Source organism: Ambystoma mexicanum (genome assembly GCF_040938575.1).
Source record: "Ambystoma mexicanum isolate Mex_15411 chromosome 12 unlocalized genomic scaffold, UKY_AmexF1_1 Mex_chr12_unloc.1, whole genome shotgun sequence".
In the NCBI taxonomy this organism is placed as follows: Eukaryota; Metazoa; Chordata; class Amphibia; order Caudata; family Ambystomatidae; genus Ambystoma; species Ambystoma mexicanum.
In genome coordinates, this window is record NW_027182322.1 from 7,953,130 (window position 1) to 7,972,121 (window position 18,992).

Below are 18,992 nucleotides of genomic sequence, written 5' to 3' on the forward strand. Positions count from 1 at the left end.
AAAAGGCTCTCACCTGGGTTTGAGTAGTGGGAGTCTCCCAGCCATGTACATCCTGTACTTTACTGGGGAGAGGTTTGATTTGACCCCCTCCTACCTCATGACCAAGATACGTGACTTTCCCCTGAGCTATCTGGCACTTGGTGGCCTTGATAGTGAGGTTAGCCCGTTTCAAGGCCTGCAACACCTTATCCAGGTGTGTCAAATGCTCTTCCCAGGTTTAACTGTAGACAGCAATGTCGTCTAAGTAGGCCACACAAAAGGCCTCCAGCCCACTGAGTGCATGATTGACCAATCTCTGGAAGGTGGCAGGGGAATTCTTTAACCCGAAAGGCATGTCCCTAAACTTGTAGAGTCCCTCAGGTGTTGGAACGCTGTCTTTTCCTTGGCATGGTCCGTCAGAGCTATTTGCCAATAGCCTGAGGTAAGGTCAAAGGTGCTCACAAATTTGGCTCATCAGCCCTGGGCAATGGGTGCGTGTCAGTTTTGGTGACGGCATTGACTCCTCGGTAGTCCACACAAAACCTCCAATCCTTGTTACCTGCCTGGGAACGTGCCTTGGGAACAAGGACCAAGGGACTGGACCAGGGACTGGTTGAGGGTTCAATAACACTCAGATCCAACATCTTGGCGACCTCAGCCTAGATGTGGTTCTTAACTGTATCTGACGTACGGTAGCACCTGCTTTTGACAGGCACACTGTCACCAGTGTCAATTTCGTGCCTACACCAAGGTGTGAGGCCTGGTATCAGGGAAAACAGAGAGGCATACTGCCAGAGCAAAGCCCTGCAGGCCTTCTGCTGCTCTGCTGTCAGATCTGGAGAGAGATGTACTCCTCCACTGAGCCATCCTGAGGGTTGCTATGCAGCAAATCAGGAAGGGGCTCACTCTCATCCCCTTCTTGCTCTGAAGCTAGCAAGAGACATGAGACTCCTGCTTGCCTGTGGAAAGGCTTGAGCCTGTTAACATGGAATACCTGAGGGGCTACCCCCGGGACTCCCATGTCAACCAGATAATAGACTTCGCCCATCTTGGAGATGATCCTGAAGGGTCCAGTCCACTTGTCTGCCAAAGCTCAGACTTGGTAGGCTCCATCACAAGGATTTCCTGTCCCGGAGTCCAATCCACTTGCGAGGCTTTAAGGTCATGCCAGTATTTGTTCAATGCCTGGCTGGCCTTGAGATTTGCTGTCGCCTGACCCATCATCTCTGTCATCCTCTAAGACCTAACACATAGTCCCCCACTTGTTTGGCGGGACTTGGAGGGGTGGCCTCCCAACCTTCTCTTTTCAAGGCAAGGGGCCCCCTCATGGGATGTCCAAAGGGTAACTCAAAGGGGCTGAAACCAACACCCTTTTGAGGTACCTCCTGTAAGCAAACAGCAGGCATGGCAGGAGGAGATCCCATTTCCTCCTTAGGGGCTCTCCCAAAGCGCCTAGCTTGCCCTTGAGAGTTTTATTAAATCTCTCAACCAGACCATTGGTCTGGGGATGGAAAGAGGTGGAGAACTTGTAGGTTACCCTGCACTCTTTCCACATGGTTTTCATGTAACTAGACATGAAGTTGGATCCTCTGTCAGAGACAACCTCCTTGGGGAATCCAACACGGGTGAAAATGCCCAGGTGAGCCCTGGCAACCCCCTTGGCACTAACAGTCCGAAGGGGTATAGCCACAGGGTACCTGGTGGCATGATCAACCTTGAACAGGATGAACTGATGTCCACCTGAAGTGGGAGAGTCAAGGGGACCGACAATGTCGATGCCCACCCTCTCAAACGGTGTGCCCACCACTGGCAATGGTTGCAGTGGGGCAATGACACTGCCTCCAGTCTTGCCAGACAACTGACAAATTAGGCAGTCCTGCAGTGGGACTCCACTTCTACTCCCATCCGAGGCCAGTGGAAATGGGCAGAGAGCCACTCCTTAGTCTTCTTGGTCCCAAGATGACCAGCTAAGGGCACCTCATGCACCAACTGCAGCAGGAAGGGCCTGTAAACCTGGGGTACCTCTTGAGGGCACCAGGTTCAGGCTTAGTGGGGTCACTAACAAGGAGCTCACCCTCCCAATAGATCCGGAATGTCCTATGTACTTCTCCTTGTTCCTGGGACAGGCCTGTTTCCTCAGACCCGAGAGAGAGAGAGGCACTCTCTCTGTCCCTTACAGAAGTCCGCCCGGGAGGGTCCCCCTTCAGCCAACAGGTATTGAAGGTCGGGGTGGTCCTCCGGGTGGAGAACCTCTCCCACAGGAGAGTCTTCTGCCTCTTCTCCCTCAGGAGTTGAGTTTGGGTTTTTCACTGGACCCAGCCCGTCCGGAGCATGGATCCCAATGGGTGCTGTAGGAACAGCAGGAAGAGAAGGAGCCCCCTTCACAGAGGTGGTCTTCTTGCTCTTCCGTCTTCTTGCCTTAGGCCTAGCCTTTGGCTCTGGTACCTGACTCACAGCTGGACCCTGTGTCACCTGTGACCTAGTGACTGCAGCAGCAGTCAGGGGTAGACCATCCGAAATCAACCCCAACTCTACTAGATCATTACCTGACAGAATGTTAGCAGGGACATTGTCCTGAACCAGGACAGGAAGCTTTGCTGTCTTGTCTCCAATCATGAGTGTGACTAAGGCTACAGGCGATAATTTGGGAGGCCCACCAGCTAACCTGGTGGTTCTCAGAGAAGCACCTACATAGTCCTCTGGCTTGAGCAGGGTCATGTCCACCACTGTCATGCTTGCCCCAGTGTCTCTCAAGCCAGTAGAAGGCTGGCCATTCAAGAGGACACTTCTCAAAAACCTACGGGTGTTCTGTGGGATAGTCACCACTACTTCTGCGTATTGGTCCCAGGCCCCAAGGGACACTAAGAAAATCCCTACAGGAGCACCAAATGTGATCCCTGTAGAGGAGGGGAGGACAGTGGCCTCCACCTCAGACATGGGGTAAGGGTAGCTCAGGCCCACAGCCTGTACTCCAAGTGCCTTACCTTTACACTTGGAGTCACCCTTCTTGTGATCCAGAGCCCCACATTCCCAACAAGTGCCAGGAATGCGGGGTACGATACTGGAACCACTGAGAGCCTGCTTTGCAGCAGGTGGACCACTACTCTTATTCCCACCCACAGATGACTTATCCCCACTAGATTTTTGGGTCTTAGGAGAGGAAGGTTTTGATTTACCCGACTACAACTGCTTTTGGGACTCCTCAGCTTTCTGAGAGGTCCCCTTTTCTTTGTCCTTGTCCTTCCCACTGGAGTCATTAGGGGACACACGGTGGGAGACCCACTTGTCAGCCAACCTAGCCATCTTAAAGGGATCCTAAATTTTCTGGTCAGCAACATACTGACGCAGCTCTGGTGAACAGGCTTCAGAAAAATGCTCAAAAAACAAAAGGTGAGACAATTCAACAAACGTTTTCACTTTGTAACCATCAATCCACCCCATCATGTTCATGTGCGCAGCACTCGCCCAGTAAACCCAAGACACATTCTCTCTCTTCTTAAAATCCCTGAACCTTTTAAGGTATTGGGTAGGTGTCTTGCCAAACCTGGCAATCAAAGCAGACTTCATGCACTCATACAGACCCCTTTCTTCCACACTCAGTTTCAGAATACAGTCATATCCAGACTGAGGCACTCTGCTTAACAAACACTTAGCCAAATCTCTTTTATCAACATCATGAATTGCACACGCCATTTCAAACGCTTCAATCCATTAGAGGATATCGGAACCCTCCACAAACACACCAACTTAATCTTTCATAAACTTGGTGGCTGGGGACCTGACACTCTCAACGGGTTTAGCTGAAGTCTCCACTCTAGCTTTCTCTAGCTGCATTCTCTGACATTCAGTGCCCTTGTTCTTGAGTTCAAGGTCCTTGTCTTTGAGTTCAAGATCTCTATTCTTGAGCTCAACTTGTTGTGCCAACTCCTCTTTCTTAAGTTCAGCATCTATTTCCAACTTGCGGTATTCAAAGGCCAATTTCATCCTTAATAACTCAAGCTCCAAGGAATTGCTGGGGTTTGGAACAGAGGCAGCAGGAATGGTGGCATTCCCAGAAACAGATTCAGCAACAACCCCAGGGGCAGAGTCCTCATTGGTTGCATCCCCCCTGCAAGAGTTTCACTTCACCATATTTATGGTAGTCCACCAGGGCAGCTATCAGCTCAGCCCTAGACTTATCCACAAAGTCTAACTCCCTGGCTTCACAAGCACTCTGGAGAGCCTCTAAGCTCCTCCTAGCCAATTTACCATTTGCAATAGACTCCATTGCTTGTAATGCAGTTATCTTGTACACAACTAAACCTCAATTTAACAAAGTGCCGATATTTTGTAAGTGGCACGGTTATACACGGATTCTTAAAACCATAAGCATCCCACCGCTGCCACCAGTGTAAAGACTGGAAGGGGGGTCTGTACTTCTGCTCTCTATATGGTAGAGGAGAGGCACAGAGGACCACAACCAAGATTCTCTATTACGGTAGCAATGGACGAGCAATCAAGGCCTAGCTTCTCAGGGGGTGATGTAGGCTCTGTTCTTAAGAACAGTGTAGTCCCCAAGCCCCCACAAAGGAATGTGCACACACTGTGTTAGTTAAAACACAGTCTTTATATAATATTCAAGGTTATGTACACTATCACAATAACTCACTTTGTGCTCAGAAAATCTAAAATGGCAAATATATACAGTTCTAAGTGGTACCACAATTATTATTAGATTCCTTTAAAGTGCATCAACTGTACTCTGGTTAAATGTCACACAAATCAATTAATAGAGGTAACCAACAATAGACATAGGAGGAAAGCAGTTGGTTAGAACACTTGGCAGAATACCGGCCCCGTTACCTAGACACAGTCCCCCCACCTGGGCAACCTGTAAAGCAAAGATAGATCACAAGCCCAGTTCATATATTGTTCTAAGAGTCTTATTTCCTTCTATAAGGTTTCCACCCCCCAATGTACCTGATAGAGCAGAGTTCTTCCAAGAGGCATCAATGGATCCTTCTTGAGTGACTCCCTTTAAAGCAGGAGCCACGGATCATCAAGAAGTGCCGAAGAAGGCGAACCTGGCGTCGACGGCATCAATGAAAAGTTCAAGGGTGCCGAGACCACGGCGTCAATCCAGGCGGTGCTCGTTGGCAATGTCCTGCGAGTATGAGGTGTGCGGGGCACCTCAGCGTTTGTTAGTTCAGGACTGCAAAGAGTTTCTGAAGAACTGTGGCCCGACAAGGGCGTCGAGTCATCGAAGTCTTTGTGGTCTTCAGGTGGCGGGAAACCCACCGGCGGCACTTCGGCGTCCTCGACTTTCTCCGGCGGGAGAAAGCAGTCGACGGTGCAGACAAGGGAGTCCTTCGATTCCACAGTCTTAGGCAAAGGAGCGGGCGGCTCCGGTCAGCGGCGGCACGGCGTCAAGCGGTCCTCTCTTCTGGGCAACACAGCAACGACGGGCCTCCAGCGGTTACGGCGATACTCCGAACTCTGGTCAATGGCAATGGACTTCGACGGCATCGATTTCCGGATGCTTCACTTCGTTCTCCTCGGCGGTCCCCGTCTCCGGTCGGCAGCCTTTCGAGGGTCTGACTTCCAGGGAGCTTCAGCAAAGGTTAGCGGTGCCCAATGGTCCCTCGGAGCACGGGAAGAGGGCGCCTAACCAGGTCCTCTCTCGGATCAGTCCTTGATGAACACAACAGTTTACGGATCGGGTCGAAGCAAATACAGTAGCAGTTCTTCTTCTTCCAGCTGGGGGTCAAGGATAAGCAGTTCCAGTTACTCTTCAAGTGTCAACTCAGCTTCTGAACAATTTCCAGTGGTGAGAGGTCCCCAGATATACTATTCTGTTTCTCATCCACACTGCTGGGTCACACTCAGCAGCCAATCATCCAGAAGGGCATTCATGCAGTCAGTCAGCCAATCAGGCATACAGTGCATTCAGGCCATACTCCTCCCTCTCAGACACTCACAACAAGGAATTTGTATTGGGACAAGTACCCAGCCATTCAACACTACACACTGCATTCATACCAGTTTCGGGCAGGGCTTGTTTGTTAGTTTGTTTATTTATTTCTATAGCGCTCCGGACCCGGGAGTAAAAGGGCTGTCTCAGTCATTGTGTCAAACACCAGAAACCAGACATCCACAACAAGAAGTGCATATTGGTCACACACTCCATTCACCCACGTCCCACCCACAGGGTGTACCCACAACATACAGTCACTGGGAAGGCTCCAGCCAGTCTGGCCTGGACTTCACAACAACACCATATATGGAACTTCCACCCAACAGCCAGTCAGGGGTAAGGGACAGAGTCAGGGATTCACAGGACTTTGGGAAAACAAGGTAACCAGCAATAGAAAGCAAGAGGCCACAGGGGCCATCTTTTTTCCTATCAGGAATCAACTGATTCCAATGGCAGGGCCTGGGTATCCCAAAATTGAGGATACTCGGAGCCCCTGTCAAATTCAGCATGGAGCTGCCACCATCCCATACCCTGCTCTGTGGGCCAGACACAGGTGTCCAAAAACATACACTCGGGGCACAGGGTTGCAACCCCACCCATGGGTGCCATAAGGGTATCCAGTGGGTCTGTACACCAAACCAAACATAGGAAGGGCTGCACTGCCAGGAGTCCCAGATGGACTCCTGGGCAGAAAACAATACAGAACACAAATGAAAAAGGACTACAGGACAAGGACAGGGAGGCCTTGTTCCTCCAATGCATTTCCAGCATCACACCGCCACCTAAGCAAGCCCAGAATACTTGGCATTTAACACATTTTCAACAGCTAATAATCCAATGTAGAGCGAGCCCCTACATGACTTACGATCTCAACAGAACTTGCATTCTAAATATTTTTAGTGATGTACCGAGCCTCGAGGATTTAACATCGTCTGATATATACAAAGTGGAATTTTTGAGGGATACTGATCTATCTATAGCAAGAATCTGGATCCAGTCTGGCATTGTGCTCAATACCATATGGCAGGCTAGAACCTCATTATTCGAGCTAGGCTTCCTCTTAACTCAGAGCACTCGGGGATATAAGCACCTCATGAATACATCATTAAATAATCTGAACAAATATGACATCCTCGCATTACATACATTACAGGAAACATGGCTATCTGACCACTCTGGGATGGTTATAATCTTTTACTATTGTCTGCCAAAACCCAAAAGGAAGATCCATGGTGGGGCTGTTAATTGCAACTAAAATAGCTGCTAGCCTACAATTAGAACGTTGGGACGAGCCTACCATATATATCCAACTAGCAAAAATAAAATTCCCATCTAAAACCGTAGCGCTGACAAACGTTTACTGGAATCACGTTGACATAAAGACTGACACATTCTTCCAAGACATGGGAGATATTTGAGATCTTGTGACAATGAACATATCCATAACACACACATTAGTAGGTGACCTGAATATCCACTGCATTCACAAAACATCTGCCATGCAAACCTCCTTAGTTGACCGCTCGACCAGTCTAAGGGCCGATAGACAACTGATCAAGTTGAACGGAATGCTTCGACGTGATGTACCTCCTGGTAGCACCTGATGAAGACTCCACCAAGAAGCCATTATTGATTATGTATATGTTGATAGAGATCTGTTTACAATTGCTGAATGCTTCGAAATAAAACCTCAAAAACATAGCAATCATGAGCTCCTCGAATTTACCTGGAGTTGGGAATCTTCGTGGACTCCTGCCAAAATAAACAAATAAAACGGCAAACTTGTCTTGACTGGAGGCAGAAACCGGTTCCACTGGGCTCCCCAGCGCTTAGAATCTCTATACAACTGCATTCTAGCTAAACCAGATGCTTTATGTCAAAAGGCAATTCATACAGATGGTCTCTCTGTCGCAGCGTTACAAATCTTTAAACAGCAATCTATCAATTCAGCTAAACCCATACATAGACATAAACATACTTATGATGCTGAACTATGAGAGAAAAAAGCTGGCTTTCGGGAAGTCTAAAAGAATGGCCTGTCTTTTACCATCTGACTCCAAATCTTGGCCGATAATAACGTTCAATACACAATATTTTCATTTACTTTATTAGTAATATACTCTTTAGCCAACGCCTTTGTATATACAACAAAAAACAAAACAAAATAAAAACGTACATATTACACGTACACTTCAACATTCCAATTTAAAATCAGAAAGACCAAAAAGCATATTTCAATACAGTTTGGTTCCTTGGTGCTCATAATTTTCGACATTTGCCATTCATACAATTTAATATAAAACTCTCTAAAACACCAATCTAAAAAATTCCTTAGTTAATACCAAACCTTTCAAAATCATCATTATTTTCAAATAAAATGTCACCATAAAATACATAAAATTCACATCATTTCCTTTCATTAAACATGACCATATCAATGACTTTTCATTAATTTCAACTGCATTATCATATGCTTTTAAAAAAGATGTGCGAATCTTTGTTAAACGTTCACAGTGTACTAGCAAGTGTTCTAGAGTCTCCTCCACATTGTACCCACATAGGCGACACAATCTATCAATTCGAGATCTCTGCAGCCTTACTTCTATTACTTCAAGGGTATCACAAGAGTTACATTTCATTAACAGATAATTTCTGAATATATGTGGGTCACAATATAAAAATTGGATAACAGCTCGAAAAGCATTATTAGTGCAGAGAGATGGGGAAGAGATGCTACAGGCACTGGCAATGAAAAATTCAGCACACATCTGGAGCCTATTGATTTGGGCACAGCACATCACTCAGACACTGATGCAAATAAATGCAATCTCAGATCAAGCCTGGATCCAATATTACCGCCTCCTTTACACACCAATCATCATTGAAAGGCCCCCTGCAAGTTTACTGCCATCTGAGAGTATCACTATAGTTTTTGACCAGGAAGATATTATAAATTATATTTGGAAACTAAGCTCTTCCAGAGTTCCCGGTCAAGACGGATTGAGCAATGCCATGCTCAAATCCCATCCTGAGCACTGGGCTAAAATCTTTTACATCGTATTCCAGCAGATAATCATATCTCAAACTGTTCCGCCATCTTGGCCTAAATGAATAATTATCCCAATCTTCAAAAAGGGTGATCGCCAGCAACCAAGCAACTATCAACCTATAGCTCATCTGGATACCCCTAGCAAATTATTTGCGTGTCTCATTTTAAGAGACTTCATTTATTGGGCCACCACCCAGAACTTGCAAGATCCCTTTCAGACTGGTTTCATACCTGGATTTGGAACAGCAATCAATCTAATAACTATCAGTGTCATAAAGATGCATGGGCTCCAGACGAAACAACCGATCTACATGGTCTTTGTTGATTTTAAATCTGCCATCGACTCAATATCCAGGGAATTGCTGATGATCAAATGAATGGAAGCAGCCTATCCGAGTTCGATCCAAGCTCTCATTCATCAATTACACACTGATACAACAGTGCAAATTCGGTTGACATTAGATGGCAAGTTCTCTTCCCTTATTACCACCTTCCGAGGTTTGAAACAAGCATGCATTTTAGCATCCACTTTATTTAATTTCTTCATCTTAGATATGAGACAGAATTTTAGATCGGTCATTTCCAACTCCCCTAAACTAGGTTGATACCCCATCTCTTGGTTATTTTATGCGGATAATCTGGTCCGTTTATACAATAGGCCTACAGCTCCTATTGACTGCCTTAGGGAACTATGCTAATGACAATTTCTCAACAATCAACACAGAAAAAACAAAGGTGCTGCAATGTGGCTTGAATGGGCAAAATCGCAAGTGCTCTTACAAATGGTCTGTGCACGGAATGCAACTGGAGGTAGTTAACAAATATCGATATCTGGGCATGAATATAAACAACCATAGCTCAGACCTTCCTTGTTATATGGAACTTAAGAGAAAAATGCTGACAGCAATCTCACAAGCTTGTATAATTCATACTAAATGTGGGAAATTCTCGTGCTCAGGTTTACTAACTTTCTATAATCAGAAAGTTGTACTGACAGTTTTGTACCGTGCAGAGACTAAAGCCTATAGACCGAAATCTTACTGGCTTCACATAGAAGGTATGTTCTGGAAACGGGTTCTCAAATTGCTGCAAGAGCAACCGATGTACATAATCAGTCACAAGCTAGGCCTACTTTCCTTGTACATCATGTATGCCTGGAAACTGTGTTCCCTATACAGAAAATGCTTTCTAGATTCTAAACCTGGATCACTGTTGCAAATTTTATCTAATCATCTAAAAACCTCAGAACATCGCTTTATAGAAGAATGGAGACGACAAACTATGGACATCATGGCCACAGCGGACATCTCATCTGAATTGCTACTAATGAACCCAACACGTGCAAAACAAAAACTATGGCAAAATGATTGGATACACACCCGTGAATCGTGTTTGGCGTATATAACATTTTAAGCCAATCCATACGCTCTAAAAAAGCTTTGTGTACAAGAGTCATATCTGATCAAGTTTCCTTTACAAACTTACAGAAGTGCATTTCTGCAATTTGGGCTAAACCTGTGCCAGACAAAAGATCTGTTGACTAGATGGAAAATCATACCTAAAAGTGAAAATGTATGTAGATTCTGCTGGATAACAGATCAATCTGAAACTGTAAAGCACCTGCTGATAATGTGTCCCATGTTAGTGGCCAAACGATTTTTATACTTAAAATGGCATTTTAAAGATCTTAGAATTGTAACACCTGACATCCTGTGGAACAAAATATTTCAAGCCAAGGGCACATCACTAAGAATTGCAATTGTGAGATTTCTTCTATCTCTAAACCTAACCTGAATTATACAGCTCACGCTGCTACCGCCGTATTGAACTTGTATAGACAAAATACTTCTATGTATATTCAAACGGATATAGACATTTTATTTTATTTTTCCTTTTTCCTTCGCTTTAATGCATGACGATTTTATGTCTTTCAATCCATTTTTTGTAACTGTATAAATTGAAAGGTTTATATTCTGTTTGTTTTTCAACCATATCAATAAAATAAATGTAAAAAATGAACTTGTCTTGTATTTTTTGACTGTGCGCACAATGTTCATATCACATATCCTGTCTTCGGACATCTCTCCAAACGCACACAGCGTTGCCATTTCTATGAGCTTGATGACATAGCCGTCCACTGGCTCAGCTGGCTCCTGTTTTCGACTGTAAAACCTGATCCTGTGTAGGACAATGTTTTCTTTCGATGAAAACCTCTTCACTATCCTCCTCACCGCTTCTTGGTACACGTCATCGTCATCCGACTCCACCCCCTCGGGCTTCAACCTTGAAAATATTCTTTGGCCTTCCACTCCTAGTGCATTAAGCAACATGGCTCTTTTCCTCGTTGCGGCGTAGCCTGCTCCTCCCACCTCTAAGTATGTCTCAAACAATGGTTTTCACTAGGGGCATGGTATGGTTGGCCTACCTGGTGACTGTAAACACACCAGTGGTGGAGTGGCACCTTGCATTATGGTTGTAGTGGGAAGCTTTTCGAATCTTGATCGCCAATTATGTTGTGCCCCCCACCACCCCAATGAACATTCTGATCCAAGGGGATTTGGTATTACAGCTTTATTGGCCAACCAACACATTGAGCCACACAGTTACAGCACTGTGTTATCATTAAGCATATGCACATGTGAACTGGGGATATTGTCTTAGAGAATGGGGGATGTGTTCACAAGCCGGTTGGTGGGTTCTTGGGAAGAGCGCTGGGGCAGCAGTGTCTCTAGCGCACAGCCCACGCTCAGAATGCCGGCTCTGTGAGCCTACGTCACTTCGTGCATGGCTGCCGACTTCTAGCAAGGCTCCAATCTCTACACCCGGGTGCCTTGACTTGTTTCAGTTCAGTGAAGGAGCGTGTTTTTTATAGTGCGGTAACTAGCTGCACGGTGGAGTTCGATCCACTCGCTTGTTGCATCAATAAAGACTAGAACTTATTTGGTGCGCTTTGCTATATTATGTGCTTATTGCCTGCTGTTGTCTGTGTGCTTGTTTGTAGTTATTTGTATTTGCCTGAAGGAAAAGGGGGACTTCCTTTCAGGGTAATAAAAGGCCCTGTTTTTAAAACGTGTTATTGACAGAACTGACCGGCAAGTGGCTTTTGAGATTCGGTTGTGCGCCTGCCAGAGGTATCTGTATATGTTATTGCTGGTTTACTGACCGAGCCCAAAGGTCAGATTCTGCATCTGCAGTGTTAAGTGCGTTGGTTGGTGTGGCGCTGGCCCTTTAAGGGCGCGCATGCGACGCAGTGACGTTCACTCCGTCGCATGCAGGTATAAATAAATGGGGCATTCCCGGTGGCCTCAGAGCCACCGGGGAGCCCACGCTAACGGAGACTCTGTGCTGTTCGCGTGGGCTCCACAGAGGTGTCTTGTGTCTGGGGGTGTGGAGGGCTCACAGTGTGGTGGTCATTGAAGACTAGTATTCTGAAGGGTACCTGGTTACTGCCTTGCTCTGCCCAGGTTTGTACAATAATATCAAAAAACGAATGAGCAAGGTCAGGTCAATCTCTGCTGAAGAGTAACCACTGCTACACCCTGAGTGGGTGACCCCTTGTGTGGGTGGTCACAGAATTCTCATGAAACTGTTCTTCTGCACAAAAGGGTTTTATTTTGAAGTGCTGTGGTGTAGTAATATACTGGTATTTTTCAAAAAACATAGGACATTCACATTTGAGGACATACAAAGTGTAGTACATAAGTATGAATTATCAAGTAGTCAATATTTGAGACATCTACTTGTACAGTTTGTTCATTCTCTATAGGTTCCTTGGGAAGGAAGCTTAGAGAATTGAGTGGAATCATAAACAGGTGGGGGGCCCATAGAGTGTGGGCACAATCAAGAGTTGAACAACATATAATACATGTCAACACGACAGTGTTTCGGCCATTTTGCGTGGAGTTAGGTGAGCTCTAATGGTGTAGGCCTTCATCAGGACAGGAGTGTCTTTACGAGTGGAGGGTCCTATGTGGTTGAATCCGAGGAGCTTAGTGGCTCAGATTAAGAGGTGGATGGATCCACTTCTTTAGGATGCAGTCGTCATCTTGTCAACAGGCGCGGTCACATCTATTGTCAGTGCATTCAGCTGCCAAGATCGTTGAAGCAGCAGTGTGACGTCTCGGATGTCGAGGATGCAAGTGACTCGGATTCGACCACATAGGACCTTATGTGGAAACTGGAAAGAAGAGTGGAAGAGTTTGTGGCATCCTGTTTGTGGTGCCAGGCAGCCTCACCAGCACAACGTGAGCCGTCCATCGAGACCATGCCCCAGGGACAAGGCCGTGGGAAGTGGTCCATGCAGACTTTGGATTCACAACGAGAGGCACCCACTTCCTAGTAGTAGTGGACAAATGGTCCCGATACCCGGAGGTTGAGTTTCTGGAGTCGGTGGCCTTTGACAAGGTTGTGGTGGCACTGGAGAAGATTTTTGCCACCCATGGACTGCCCACGATCTTGTGCTCCGACAATGGAGCCCCTTTCCAAGGACACAGCTTTGCGGACCTCATGAAGGAATATGTGCCTGCAAAGGGCACTGTATGTGTTCCTACGGGGATATCGGACGACACCACACTTGTCCACGGGTGTGGCACCAGCGGAGACACTGTTTCAGCGATGCTCGAGGGGCATAGTACCGTAAGTGGGCGAGCCAGAGCCAGCTGTCATCAATAATGACCAGGTGGAGGAAGAAAGAAGAGCGAGGACAGAAATGCAAAACAACAGAAGAGGTTTAAGACCGCCAAGGATTGCCCCGGGCGATGAAGTACTTGTGAAGAATCGTCACCCGCAGGGCAAGCTGTCTCTCACATATGAACCGTCTCCGTTGGACGTGGTGGCAGTCACGGGATCGATGGTGACCCCGTCCGACGGAAAAGCATCTGTCACCAGAAACGCTAGCTTCTTTAAGAGACTGGGTGAGCCAAGAATGGACTTTACAGAGGACATGGACCCAGAGGAAGCACCGGATGAAGGAGGGGGGGGTCGTCCTTCCTAAGTGGAGTCTCCGGCCCGCGGTGGGCCATGCGAATGGACACCGGCCAGAGAGACAGGCAGGAGGCACCCCCCTGAGAACAGGGCATGGGAAACCTGCGTGTTTTACGGACTATGTGACAGACTAAGAAGGCGGTGCGGCGTGGTAAAGACTGTAATACTGTTTGTATGGGGTGCCATCTGGGGTGGACATCAATAAACGGGGGACAGTTGGGTTTTGTTAATGTGTGCTGTTAATGTGTGTTAGTTTAGATCCTCTCTTTTCAGTTTGTTGTTATGGAAAAGGAGGAGTGTGGTGCTGGCCCTTTAAGGGCATGCACGCGACGGAGTGACGTTCACCGCATCGTGTGCGGATATAAATAAACGGGGTGTTCCCGGTGGCCTCAGAGCCACCGGGGAGCCCACACGAACAGCACAGAGTCTCTGTGTCTTGTGTCTGGGTGAGTGGGGGGCTCACGGTGCGGCGGTCATTGAAGACTGCCAACAGTTGGGGTCAAGGGCTGATCACCGGCCAGGGTCCTCTTCCGTCTCGTTTGGGGATTTAAGCTGTGACTGCAAGTTATATGGCCTGACGGGAGCTAGGGCAGTTCGGGAAAGGAGCTCTTACTTAGGGGTGGTGGGTTTTCACAGGCAGCCTCGATAACGTGGCAGCTGATGTATTGTTCACAGTGCCCCTCTGTCAGCCTTCAAACAAATATAAAATATAAATAAAGAATTTTGCGTTGTGTTTTTAAATTCATACATATTGGCCCGACTGGCGCTGTTCCCAGGAGTGGTGGCTCACGCTGGTGAATTACTGCTTGAGGAAGATATCAGTTGTGGATGCATTAAGGGAAATGCGGCCGATAGTCAAGAGACTGGGAAGACTGGTTTCTCTTTTGTGAAAAACAGTTCAATTTGCAGCTTATCGTGCAGTTCCACAATGGCATGTTTCTAAGATAGGAGCCAAGGAGAACATTGCTTCTACCGAAGTTAGCTGCATAAGTATTGTGCTTATGATGAAGCTGTTGGGAGGTTGACCATGATCGGAACATATGGAACAGGTGTGCATCATTGTTGTTGGGGCCACTCTCTCGCATAATCACTTGTCCAGTCAACTCTCCAAGTTGTTTGACAATCACAGACACGTGTTCCGGTGCTCGGGGGTCACCCGCATGAGGTAGCTGTTGTGTTCTGGGCGAAGCAAGGGAGTGCAGTGCACAATGCGGGGAATGCCATGAATTTGTGCACTTTTTTTGGTGGTCAGGAGTGGCATTTTAAGCGTGAATATTGACTGTTCCACATAGGGATGTCATAGCTGCATGGGCTGGTATTTGTTCCCGTACAGTCAGTGGGCGGGCGCGGTTGGGAGAGGTGCTCCTCAACTTTAAAAAAAAAAGTGTCACTGTTCCTATACTTTCATTTTAAAAAGAATGGTTTTGTTTTAAAATCAAAGTGTAGGATGAAGTTGAAACTTGCACTTCATCACACTGCACTGACCATTCCCTTAATCAGCAGGGAATTCCGACGATTTAGAGTTCCGGATGTCCTCTGGCTCGAACATGTCCGAGATTCCCTCTTCGTCTTCTTTGTTGTTGAGCTTCCTCAACTTTTCCTTTGGCGGGGGCTGCACCTCCTCCTCATCCCCTTCATTATTCTCCTCTTTTGAGGTCGTAGGGATCCTGTGGGCTCCTCTTCGGAGTCTTGCTCATCTTTCCCCATATTATCCTCCCCTGGGTAGGGGGTCGCGAGGCTTGGCAATCCCGACTTTTGTATGAATGCATTTTGCAATCGTATGAATGCGTCGGTAGTCTCAGGGGCCTTCAGTTCTGCCCCGTTTGGATTACCCGGGGGGTCAGAAGAGTTCTTTCTCTTCCAGGTCCTCTTACACACCTGTGGGTCCTCTGGCATGACCCTTGTGGACGTGCTTTCTTTAGGTATGGTGCTTGTCTCCTTCTGGCTCAGATAGGTTTCAATGGTCTCTAGCCTTTCTTGCAGGGGTCTCACCCCTTGAGCCACTGCCTCTATAAGGGAGTCTCCCAGCACTTCTTTGAAGTTATAGGTCAGCTCCTCTGAGTAGGCTGCTTCTTGCTCCCCCACGCAAATTCAGTCATCTTTACTGTGCTGTAAGTGCATTGAAATACCAGATATGGTGTAGTGGCATGTCCACTGACTCACTGTGTGGTTTGTGTGAGGCAGCACCCTTTGCCTGCTGTGCAGGCTTCTGTGTGGCACTCTCAGTTCACTGCTGACCAGCCTGTACTTGGCTGTGTGAAGTAAGTGCTTTTATCCCCTGCATTCAGGGCTCTGCTGTTCTGCTTCTTGCTCCGTGGGTGTGGAGGTAAACCTCAAGTGTTTATTTGTCCTACAGAGTATGAATTTAGCTCTCTGGTGGAAGCGCGTACAGTAAATGCTATGTTAACTCTTCTCTCCCGTTGTTGAGAGGAAGAAACTCCTCCTTCCCAAAGGTGGGGGCTCCTCCCTCCACCAATGAGCGTTTTGCTTGTTTCTCGCTGTTTTCGCGTGTCTCTGTGCTCACAGGAGCCTGACTCTGCCCATCCAAAGGTGGGGGCTGTTTTAGGCAGCTTGAACTGGCTGCGTGGGCTCAACCCCTCCTCCCCAAGGCAGGGGGTCACTCTGGGAGCGTGTGAGGAGGATGGCGAGCCCCTAGAGTGCCGTGAATGCGGCACAGTGCTGCCGTCTCCTGAAATGAATTTAATGTAAAGTCAACAATAATTACACATGCCACATGCTCCTAATTAAGTCGTTCTCTGGCACGGATATTTGCTGCCTGATGTGCGCACTTGTAATAATAATAATTGGATGCAATGCGGTGGGAAAGAGGTGCCAGGTAGTGCTTGAAAAGCCACGGAGAAAGGTTAGAGCCCTGGGGAACACCGCAAGTAGAGAGAGAGAAAGAAGAGAGAAAAGACCCAAGCTGGACCTGGGAGGGTCGGTCAGTGAGGAAGGTGGTCAACCAAGCCAGGGCCTGACCACTGTTACCAGGTTGTCACGGAGGCAATTGAGCAGGATGGCATGGTTGACCATGTCAAAAGCAGAGGATAGATTGAGGAGAATGAGGACAGAAGGAAGGTTAGAGTTGAGATTAGAGAGCAGGTCTTCACAGGTGTTCAGGAGAGCAGTTTCTGTGCTTCTGGCAGCTCTGAAGTCAGACTGGTGGTTGAGGAGACACCCAAAGGATTCAGTATGCAGATTAAGCTGGGAGATGGCCACTTTTTCCAGGACTTTGCCTAGGAAAGGAGTGATGGAGGTCGGGTGATAGTTAGCTGGAGAGGAAGGACCGGCAGAGGGCTTCTTTATAAGGTGGTGCACAAGGTAGTGCTTAAGGGGGAAGGGAAGGTTCCAGTGGCAAAAGAGTGATTGCAGAAATCAGCCATGGCTGGAGAAAGGGTGTCGATATGGTCCTTGATGGTTCTTAATGAGTAGGGGTGAACCTGCTTTGACAAGATGCGGCGTGCCCTAGGGATCTTGTGTTTCTCCTACACTCTACAACATCTTCACAAAGCCCCTTTTCGATGATCTGGACCTTCTTGGTATCACCTACACTAATTATGCAGATGATACTCAGATTCTCCTACCACTTACTGGTGATTACGACAAGGATTTGGCCTTGGTGAACAGGGTGTATCTCATCATCCAGACATGGATGGCCACTCACGGAGTATGCCTGAATGATGACAAAACTGAAATAATTATGCTTGGCACACCCTCTACCCTAAAAAAACTGGGCCCTAACTATTCCTCTTTTAACATTGATAACAATCAAATCACCATCGCTCACGCGGTAAAAACTCTGGGTTTCTACTTGGACTCTACCCTCTCTTTCAACAAGCAGGTCAATGCGATGGCTTCTGCCACCGCTTACACCTGTAAATTGATGAGAGCAGGCAAGCCCTTCCAATCCAACAATAGCTGCATCACACTTGCTAGAGCTCTCGTTTTATCGAAGTTGGACTATTGCAACTCGCTCTACATTGGGGCCAATAAGGAAGTTATCAAAAGAATTCAAATCTTGCAGAACAACGCGCCTAGAGCAGCATTAGGTATTCGCAGGAGAGCACACATCACTGAATTTAGAAGAGCCAATAACTGGCTTTCAACTCATGAGAAAATCCAGCTAAAAGTAGGTTCACTTATTTACAAATGTCTAAACAATGCTGGACCACTTTACCTTTCTACGAGATTCACGAGAATAAATCCAACAAGACTGACCAGATCCACTCCAATAACATTTCAACACCTAGATTTAAACTGTCCAGATTTGGTGGCTGCAGCTTCCAGGTCAAAGCAGCTCAACTATGGAACTCCCTACCATCCACCTTGCGGACAGATCAACCATACCCCACCTTCCGACACAACCTTACAAGGTGGATCAAAGATGCAGACAAATAACAGACTACTAACTGCCTGGATCTATTCCGCATGTCCCTCCACTGTTTGTATTTTTGCACACACCTACCTTTCAGCATTTACCGCCTGTCTGAGTTGGACTGTAAATACTTGTACCATTATTTTTGCCTTTTGTGTATATTTTTGTCTCCATATTTGCCCCTGTGTTTCTGTAACTAAGCTGTAAGTTGTCATATGCAATGACCCAGTTACACCTGGGTCTCGTGCGCAATACAAGTAATAAAACAAAACAAACAAACAATCTTTCATAGATCAGGTTTTTCTAGAACCATTGTCACGGGTGAACAGGGGAAAGGAGGAGAAACGGCCAAAGAGTGCTCAGGGGTGGTAGAGGAGGAAGAACATGAGGTAGAGGAAGAGAGTGGACAGGATGCCCTGAGATTTAGCGGTCTTATGAGAAGCCAGGGCTGTGCAGAGGACCTGGGAGGAAATGGGAGAGGTAGAGACTGCAATAGGATTGTCCAGCTTCTTGCAGATTTTGAAAAGTATAGATAAGTGTATTTGCTCCAAAAGAGGTGACAATTAGATGTAATTTGTGATTAGTTGAAAGACAAACATTGTCATCTTATTTGCATCACTCAGCTAAAGTGTGCACTGCATTGTATCTTTGAG